Consider the following 10292-nt stretch of genomic DNA (forward strand, 5'->3'; position numbering starts at 1 on the left):
AAACTTAAAAATGTGTAATATTTGTAGCAGTTACACTGTGGATAAAAGAAATACTCTTTTGGTATTCAAAACTACTTTTTTTTTTTTTTGGCCACGCTGCATGGCACGTGGGATCTTAGTCCCCTGACCACGGATTGAACCCGCACCCCTTGCTTTGGAAGCGTGGAGTCTTAACCACTGGACCACCAGGGAAGTCCCCAAAACAACTTTTCAGCTTAGCAAAGAAGTAGCTTACAACACTGACGAACAGGTGAAATTCTTCACACATCTTCATTGTTTCACTTTTGTCTTACTTGTTATCGTAAACAAGAACATCGACCAAGATTCACATTGGACCTGCGCCTGGAGAGCTGGCTGTCAGACACCAGTGCACTGTTGACTGTCTGTTTCTCGTGGCCTCCAATCCTGATGACACAGGTGACCTGGAGGAGAAGCTGGCATCTTTTATTGTCGAGTTGAACATACACCTGGCCCAAGACATGGAAATATAAAAGCAGGAGACCCAGGAGGAACTGGAAGAGGTAAGCCAGGTGTTCCGCCACACTGGCAAGCGAGCCAGCAGCTGAGAGATGTGCCTGAGTGGCAACGCTGCCTGGAGTCCTTCTGCCTCCCAGATCTTATGCCTGTTTCTCTTGAGGCCACCCGGAACTTGGACGCATGCAGGAAAGGGAATTCTGAGAACTGTAGTTCCAGCTGAGCCAAGGTGATGTAGCCCCATACCTTTTCTGACACTAAGACATGACGTGAGGCTGGGGTGGGGACTTCACTGGGGGACACAGCTGTCCCCGGGCCTGGTGGGTTCCAGCACTGGCTGTCGGCAGTGTGCAGGTGGGTTCCTACACCCATCCAACACCAGGACCAGGGTTGCGTGGAATGGACCTGCTGTGCCAACGCTCTGCCTGTATCATCAATCCAGAACCTGGGGCTGGGCCATTCTGGGAGCCGGGCTTCTAAAAGAATAAATGGAATGACTCAGATTAAGGGGCATCTAAACAAGTGTTTCGGGGGGCACTCTGTGTTACTGACCGTGGTAGGTGTGACAAAGCGTGGAGGGGCTGGGAAGGAGAAACCATGAAGAACTTCCATCCGTGGAGAGCTCTGGGATGAGCGAGTGCTACCCCCGCCCCCATGGGCCAGCTGAGTACCATTCATCAGAGGGGAGGCAGGGGCTCATAGAAGTACATCTACACTGTGGCCTTGTGAGCAGGCGCCCTGAATCCTCTCGATGGGTTGGCTTCCGGGCTGCTTGTCGGCACCTGCCAAGGCTTCCGTGGACCCCGCCTGCTTTGCCAAGCAGGAGGGTATCCGATTCAGGGCTGCAAGGGCCAGGACTGTTTTGCTTGACTGTGAGCATAGTCAGATGGGCCAATGTTGGCTCCAGTGTCTAAGTCGGGGGCTGAGCTGGGAGGCTTCAGTGAAGCATGACCTTGGCCAGCTGGTCCCCTCGCAGGGGCCAAGTCATGAGCGGGTGAGATACTTCCCCGGGGAGGGACCCCGAAAGGGCTGAAAGGGGGCAGGAAGGGTTCGTTCAGCCAACCAACATGATCGTGTCACTTTCCTCCTCGTTGAGTGTGAATTAGAACCCCACCCCTGGTGCTCCTTGAGACCCCTGTGTCACACCTAGTGGTGATGTGGGTAACACGGGCCCTTGCCGCTTGCCCATGGCAGGTGCTCCTTCACCGGCATGGCCGTGTGAGCCAGGCAAAGCGGGGCTGCTGGAGGGGGTGCAGAGGCACTGCCTACAGCCCGCAAAGCCCACTCCTCTGAGACCCTGCGCCCCTGCACCTGCCGCTTGCCTGGGACGCATGTCTCTGGGTAGCTCGACTTCCAACCCATTGTAATCCTCTTGTCCTGACCCTCACTCTGGGGCTCCAGCAATCGTTTTCTTTCCCTAAGGGGCTCTGGGCTTGGCTTGCTCTGTGCACAGAGCTCCAGCTGAGCTTTCTGGACCAGGCTGCCAGCACTCTCAGGCCGGCTTGGCTTTGCCACTGGAGGACGGTCATTAGAACACAAAGATCTTCCTGACAATCCCTGTGCTGCTGTCTGACCAAGCTGACCTTGTCATTAGGGCAGTCAGAGACTCATTTGTCACACGAGGGTGGCTGAGTACCCTTTAGGAAGGCAAAGAATAGTCTCTTTTATCCACAGCTGCTTTGGGCTGCAATCCTGTCTGTTCCCTTCCTTCCTTCCTCCTGTCACCTCCTCTTCTCCACGATGCAAAGATGGTGAGATTGGAATGCCACAAAATGGTACTATGATCAGAGGACCCAGGGACTTCATCCTGTCCTTAAGATTCCCAAGGTCGGGACTTCCCTGGTGTCCAGTGCTTACGACTCTGCACTCCCCATGCAGGGGGCCGGGGTTCGATCCCTGGTCAGGGAACTAAGATCCCACGTACTGCAACTAGAGAGCCCGCACATCCCAACGAAAACCCAGCACAGCCTACATAAATAAATAAAAAGTGCAACAATTCTAAAGGCTCATTCATTCACATGCTGCTGGCCATCGGCTGGGGGACTCAGTTCCTCTCCCTGTGGGCTAGTTTGAGCTTCCTGACAACACGATGGCTGACTTCTCCAGAGTGAACATTCCCCAAACAGCGCCAGCTGGGTGGAAGCTCTATCCTTCCTATGACCCAGCCTCAGAAGTCACACGGCATCACTTCCACTGAACTCTATTGGTTGGAGCTGTCCCTGAACCCGATCCATTTCAAAGGGAGGGAAGCGTAGATCCTGCCTGTCAGCTGGAGGACTATTGAAGTCACATTGCATGAGGCGCATGTCAGATGAGAGACCGCTGCACTATTTAGGATACACCTCTGCCACAGAGGCAAACGAACCCATTTTTAAGTAGCCGAGGTTTTGGTACCCAAACCTTGATGCAGATTTCAGGCGAACTGGTTGCACCCCATGGGCGGTGTTCTTTCTTCTAAGCTACTTATGTCTGAACAGCCTCAGACCCAGGAGGGTCACACTGTTTCACCCCTTAATTCTCAAACCCAAATCTTAAAATCTTATTGCTACAATGCAAGGAAAAGCCAACACCAGGGAGAGTGGGTCTGGAGAGTTAAGAGAAAGAGAAGATTTCCTCTAAGTCCAAGGGCATAAGTGTCCCAGGCTGTCCTCCCCCACCCTTCTAGTCTGGGGCAGTGGCCCTGGCCTGACTGCCCATATTCATCAGGGTTCTCCAGAGAAACAGAACCAGTAGTATATATATACACATATGTATATAGTATGTATACTTTATATACACACATGCACACACAGTGGTCTATATATACAGTATACACACACATATGCACACACTTCCTAATATTACTATAAGGAATTGGCTCACGTGATTATGGACGGAGGCTGACAAGTCCCACAGTCTGCAGGGTGAGTCACCTAGCTGGGGACCCCAGGGAGCCTGGTGGGTTAGTTCCAGTCTGGGTCTGAAGGCCTGAGACCCAGGAAGAGCCAATGTTTCAGTTTGGGTCTGAAGGCAGGAAGAATCCCCAGTCTGAAGGCGGTCAGCTAGGAGGAATTCTCTCTTCCTCCGGGGAGGGTCAGACTTTTGTTCTATTCAGGCCCAACTGACTGGATGGGACGCACCCACCGTGGGGAGGGCTACCTGCTTGACTCAGTCTGTTGATTTAAATGTTCATCTCATCCAAAAATGCCACAGAGACACACAGAAGAATGTTTGACCAAATGTCTAGGCACCCCTGGCCCAGCCAAGTTGCTACATAAAATTAACCCTCACACTGCTGTGTAGGAGAGAGGGCTTAAAGAGCCGAAGCACGTTGGCCAACAGGAAAGAGAAGCTTCTCAAGCTTTCTCAGTGTTGAAAATCCTGCCTCAAGAAGTATCAGGCCCATTGGTGTTCTGAAATCCAACTAATCAGACCATGCCTCCTCCCCCTTAGCGAGTGAACTTTCTTCCATCTTGCATTCGATTTGGATCCATCCTTGTGGGGAGCGGGGGATCAGGGCAGAGGAGCTTTAGGTCTTCTGGAAGCCGGTCTCCATTCATTCGCTGAGCACTGAGTGGGGTCACATGCTGGGCAGTGGGGACCATGAGATGGATCTGACCAGTCCCTGCCTTCCGGGAGCTCACGATCTAAGGAGGAAGAGAGGTGTGGCTGGGAAGTAAGAGAGGGTCCCATCTAGACAGCCCTCCAAGGGGCCACCAGGTCATCTCACGGCACCATATTTCTCCAGAACGGCATTGGCTGCCCGCTGCACCTCCAGCTCCTTGGCATGGCTTTGTAAGCCCCTCGCTTGACCCTCAGCCACGGGTCTAACCACTCACCAGTGTCCCTCCACTTTACCGTGCTCCACTCTGTCCTCTGAGGTCCAACAGGCTCACGTGCTCCCTCAGCCTACCGTGTCCTTTCTGGCCCCCCTCTGCCTGCTGGGTCCTCTCATTTTCCCAGACCCAGTTCCGGTGCTACCTCTTCCATAAAACCCTCCTTAGCAAAACAACGGCCCCTTTTGTTTCCCTCCCACATCATAGGGCTTGCATCTTTATTTAACACCGTTGATGACATATTTGTTGCTGGCAATAGCCACCGTTCACAGCAAACAGCACGTGGCCGGCACCGTGTCAAGCACTTTATGGGCATTATCTCCATTTAATCCTTTCACGACGAACCCTGGAAGCAGGTGTTCGGATCTCCTTTTCCCAGATGAGGAAAGAGAAGCTCCGAAAAGTTCAGTGTCAGGTTCCCAAGGTCACACAGCTAGTCAGCGGCAGAGCTGGAATTTGAATGGAGGCTGCTCTGAGTCTAAGATCTGCTGCCTGACTCTTTAGCATAAGTAAGGGCTCCAGGAATGTCAGTTTCCTGGGCTAAGATTGGAGGGGATGTAGGAGAGTCGGGGGCTCTGTGGGTCTGTGTGAGTGCAGCTGTTTTTCAGAAGGTGGTAGGATGGTAGTCCTGTGGGCTGTGGTCCCCGGGAGAGGGCTGGGTCCTTTGCAGAAGGCCGCTCAGCTGAACAGCCAAAAGCATCTGCCCCAGCTGGAGAAAGAAACCAGCCCCCTTGCATTCGGTGTGAAATTGGCTCCCAGGCACATCTCCACCTCCCACCTCCTCAGACTCAGACAGGAAGGCTGTCAGCCTTGTCTTGTCATGTCTGACTGGCTGAATGACAACAGTGACACGTGTGTGGGAGGCACTGAAGCAGGGGATCCCTTAATAGATCCGGTACCTCTCAGCCCCAAGGCTTAATATCCACTGGTTGGGTGGTGGGGCAGCGTCAATGCGTGAGGACCTGTCAGCCTCTGCAGGGACCAGGGTGAGGGGAGTGAGACACTCCCAGAATTTAAGGGGGCACCAAAAACCTCGGTAACCGAGATAAATGATATTTCAATGCAATATTTGGAAAGCAAAATTAATGCAAAATATCTGCGATGGAGAGGCTTTTCCTGACTTCTGAGGGGCAGAGCTATGTGATCTAATGAGCAGGGCAGCTGGCCTCCCAAGGCTCTGACTTTCCAGGGATTTGGAAGATTTCCTGTTTCTCTCTGATCCAGTGGAACCAAACTGCATTCATTCATTCCTTCACTCACTCACTCAATGAGCATCTATGGAGTATTTCGCTGTGCAGATAAGCATATCATTTGCAAATAATGACAAATTTATGTTTATAGCTTCCTTTCTAGTTCCGTCTCTCTCTGTCTCTATCTCTATCTCTCTAGCATTAGCTAGACTCCCAGTACAATTTTGAATAGTGCTGCCAATAGCAGGCATCCTTGTCCTTTTCCTGCTTTCATTGGGAAGGAGCCTCAAATTTCATCATAGAGTATAAAGTTTACTGGAAGTTTTTGGTATGTATGTTTTATAAGGTTGTGGAAATTATATTCCATTTGAATTTTGCTAAGAGTTTTCTTCCTTTTTTAAAATTGCAGATGGGTGTTGAATGTTATTGAATGCTTTTTGTGCATCTTTTGGTATGATCGTATAATATTTTCTCCTTAATCTGCTAATATGTTGAATTATATCAACAGATTTCCTAATATTGAGCTGCCTTTGCCCTCCTGGGATAGCTCTCTTTGGTCATATTATATTTTATATACAGCTGGAATGGAATTGTCACTATTTTATTTAGGATTTTAAAAAATCCATATTAACAACTAAATTTGAACTGTGATTTTTTTGTCCAGTTTTGGTAGTAAGATCACACAAGCCTTATGAAATGAGAAGGTCAGTCCCCCCTCCCCATCCCCCAATTCTCTGAAAGGGTTTGTGTAAAATAGAAATTACCTATCTCTTGAGGGTTTTCCAAAATTTGCTTCTGTAACGGGCTAGGTGTCTTTGGGAAGAGGGAGAAGCTTTTGACTACCTATTATATTTTAAAAATGTTATTGTTATTCAGTTTTTCTATTTCTTTTCGGTCAGTTTTTGTAATTTCTCTTTTTATAGAAAATTGTCTGTGTCATCATTGTCTTGAAGTTGTACATAGTTTTTTTTTTTTGTTTTTTTTAATGATTTCAAATCTTTCTTGTATCTTTTTTTTCCTTGTTTGAGGTTTGTCTATTTTGTTAAACTATAAAGGTTTCATGTTTTGGTTTAATCATCTCTAATACTTTCTCCACTTCATTAATTTCTGTTGTCATCTTTATTACTTCCTTTATCCTAACCTGATTGTCTTTTCCTAGCTTCTTGAGTTAGACAAGGAACTCATTTACTCTTTTTTTATTTTAATTTTTTAATTAAAAAAAATTTTTTTTTTTTTTGGTCATGCTGCATGGCTTGTGGGATCTTAGTCCCCTGACAAGGGATCAAACCTGGGCCCCGTGCAGCGGAAGAGCGGAGTACTAACCACTGGACTGCCAGGGAATTAATTTACTTTTAATCTTTCTTGGTTTTTAATAAATACATTGAAAGCTAGATTTTTCCTTCAGGTATGACTTTAATCATGTCGCACAAATTTTACATGAAGTATAGTCATTGTGATTTGCTTCTAAATATTTCATAAATTTCTATTGTGAATTTCTTTTTAATTCATGTTGTTCAGGAATGTGTTTAGTAATTATATTGTAATTAAATAGCATTATTTACCAATTAATTAAATTTATGAACATATTTTACCAATTTCCAAGTTCACCTTGTTTCTTGCATGACACTTTTTCCTCTTGATTTCTCTTTTCTTCTCCTTAAAGTAAAATCTTTGTTACTTCTCTGAGTTAGATTCCTTGGGTGGTAAACATTTAGTCTTTTATGTTTGAAAATGTCGATTTCACTTTCAGTCTTGAATGATAGTTTAGCAGGGGATATAATTCTAGACTGCCTCTTATTTTTGCTCAGTCCTTTGAAGATTTAGCTCCCTTGCCCTTTGTCCTCTATTGTGGTGATGAGAAGCCTCAAGTCTTTATATTTTTAAATTTTTGTATCTGATAATTTTTTTTAGAATAACTTTTTCTTTATCCTCGATGTTCTTTAGTTTCACAAGGGTATAAAGTTAGATGTGGTCTAAAAAAATGTATTCTATTTAGCGCTCAGTATACATGTTCAATTTGAGGACCCACATTTTTCTTCAATTCTGGAAAATCCTTACCCTTTATCTCTTTGAAAATTGCTTCCTCACAATGCCCTCTATTCTCTTCTTCTGGCACTCTCATTAGACACATGTTTGAGCCAGAGTTTTTTTTTTTTTTTAATAGCTCTTTAATATTTTTATTTATTTCTCTGTGTTGTGGTCTGAGTTATTATTACAGCACCATCATCCAATGTATTCATTCTCTCTTTAACTTTATCCTCTAGCATTTATCACTCCTATTGAAAAAAATGTAAATTAAGTGCCTATCTATTTTGCGTCCAGCATTTCTAACAGGTTCTTCTTTTTTAAATACCTCTGACCTTGTTTCACTTCTGTTTGTTTTTGTTTCACAATACATTAATGTTATGATTCATGTTATTTCTTCCTTTGTGGGTCTTGAATAATCAGAACAATGATTTTCTGGTTGCTCTATTATTCTACTTTGGTCTGGGGTGAATTAGCCTCCTGCATATTGGTTTTGCTGGCTGTCTTTCTTAGTGCTAGACTTCCTCATGTGGTTTGGAACTTGGCTTTGTAGGAATATCTTGAATGGGAATCCCCTCCATTTCCCCAATGCCACATTCCCCTTCTGTAGTCATCTCCAACCCTGTCACTGAGGCCCCCATCCAAGGGCCTGCTCTCATTTGGGTGGCTGACACTCCAATTCTCTGAGGAGATAGAAGGGGTTGCAGGTCCACGAGCCTGGCTGGCTTGCCCAGGTCCTGACTGGGAGGCTGCACCTCCCTACTCCCATCTTCCTAATCACAGACCTCCATGCAAACACCAAACATGGGCTGGAGTACATTGCAGTTTGTTTTAAACTCTTTTCTCTGGTAGGAAAACCCCATGCCAGGCCAGTGAGTCTAGATCAGAATCCCTACCTCCTGCATTTTTGTCCCTTGTACCCAGTGAGATAGATCTCCCAGCCACCTCTGCCTGCCTCTTGACCCCAATCCCAGAAGATCTGCAACTTCACCAGCCTTTTCTCTTTGTTCTTTTCTACCATATCTAGTCCAGGAAGATATTTATCTTGCGTTTGAAAGTGGCTATGCCTTTTTAGGTCTCACTATTTATATTTTATCTATGAGTGCCATGTGTTGGGATCAGAGGGAGAGCTCACAGCATGAACTTTAAGTGCCATCTTGGCTGGCAGGCTCCTTTAGTGTTGAAACCAGTTTCAGTTTTTTTTTTTAAACAAAATATTATTACTTGCAACCTAAAACATCCTAGCTGATAGAAACACCTGTCTTGTAAGATTGGAAGATTACATTAGATTTTCCAATGTAAACCCTCTGAACAGTGGCCAACCTAGAGAAAAGCTTGATAAAAGGCAGCTATTACTTTAATTGTTTTATTGTCTGCCTTTTCCCCACATGCTTCTTCTCACTTTGGGTTCAGCCCAGCAGAACCTGTCAGGGAGGATTTCTGTTGGGCTGTATCTGCCCTTGATCATATGTATAGTCTTCCTTCGTCAAACATACTAGTTTTCTGGCTATTTCTTCCACTCTCCTTAATAAAATATTTCACGTTTGCTCCTTCAGAATTAAAATTTCTCCCAATTTCTAAATGACAGTTTGGAAAAAACTTGACTAAGAGTCCCACATCATTGCTTTAAGTCCCACCCATGCCGTTAGTGGCAGGACCTTGGGGAAATCACTCATCTCTAAGCCCCCTCACAACCAAATAGGGGTGATTACAGTTCAGAGTGAGATTTCCCTGAGATAATGGAGGTGCAGCTCTTTGCAAACTGTGAAATGCTGTGCAAATTTGAGGAAAAATAATTATGGTCACATTTATTAAACATTGCATCATATTATTTAACTCTCACAACACTCTACCTAATGCATGGTGGTGACCTAAATGGGAGGGAAGTCCAAAAGGGAGGGGATCTCTGTATGTGTATGGCTGATTCATTTTGTTGTGCAGTGGAGGTTAACACAACATTGTAAAGCAACCATACTCCAATAAAAATTAATTAAAAAAAAAAGAAAGAATAGTGACTTGATGAGGCAATTCTCTCTCTCTATTTTCTGATATAGCCTATAAATAAGATTTTAAGATTCCTCTCCCAAACTGTCGCAGACCCTGGAGAGAGGGTGTGAGGGATTCCGAGTGGGATGTTTGCTTGGATTCAGGGTCTGAGGACTGGTGGCTTTGGAGTGGGAGCTGGTTCCCCGAGTAACAGGGGTGCTGATGACCCACGGGGGAGGGAGGTGATTGCCGGATGCCGTCTCTGAATTCTGCCTGCACGTGCTCTTCCTGCTTCTCCTGGGATTGCTATGGAAACCTGGACAGAGGCATTCTCTCCATGTTCAGCCTTTACTGGGTGTTTTCCCTCCTGGCCTCAAAGCTTACAAATCGTTCTTTCCTGCGTGCAGATCAGGTGATTCTCCTGGGCCCTGTCTGGGCAGAGTGACTGACAAGTCAATTTGGTCAGACAGTTGCTCGTGCTGTTTTCTTGTTGAACTGAGCTCCTTATTTGGCTCCTGGTAAACTGAGTTTGAGCTGAGGCTGGGAGCTGGAGGTTGGGGGATCAGGAAGGCTGGGGAAGGGATCCCCAGTGGGCCTTCTCTTTTCCAGGAGGGGCTGAGAGGAAAAGGTGGGAATCTAAACCCCCAGGTCTGAAGCATGTTGAGATGAGGGTAGTGGTGGTGGCATCATTCCCATTTTACAGATGACTCAGTTAGGGAGCTGAGCTGCTTTATCCAAAGCCACACGACTTGAGTGGCCGAGCCAGGAATCTACATGAAGGCTTGGCCCTGAGCACGGGGCT

The sequence above is a fragment of the Eubalaena glacialis genome, chromosome 19 (genome assembly GCF_028564815.1).
Source record: "Eubalaena glacialis isolate mEubGla1 chromosome 19, mEubGla1.1.hap2.+ XY, whole genome shotgun sequence".
Classification (NCBI taxonomy): Eukaryota; Metazoa; Chordata; class Mammalia; order Artiodactyla; family Balaenidae; genus Eubalaena; species Eubalaena glacialis.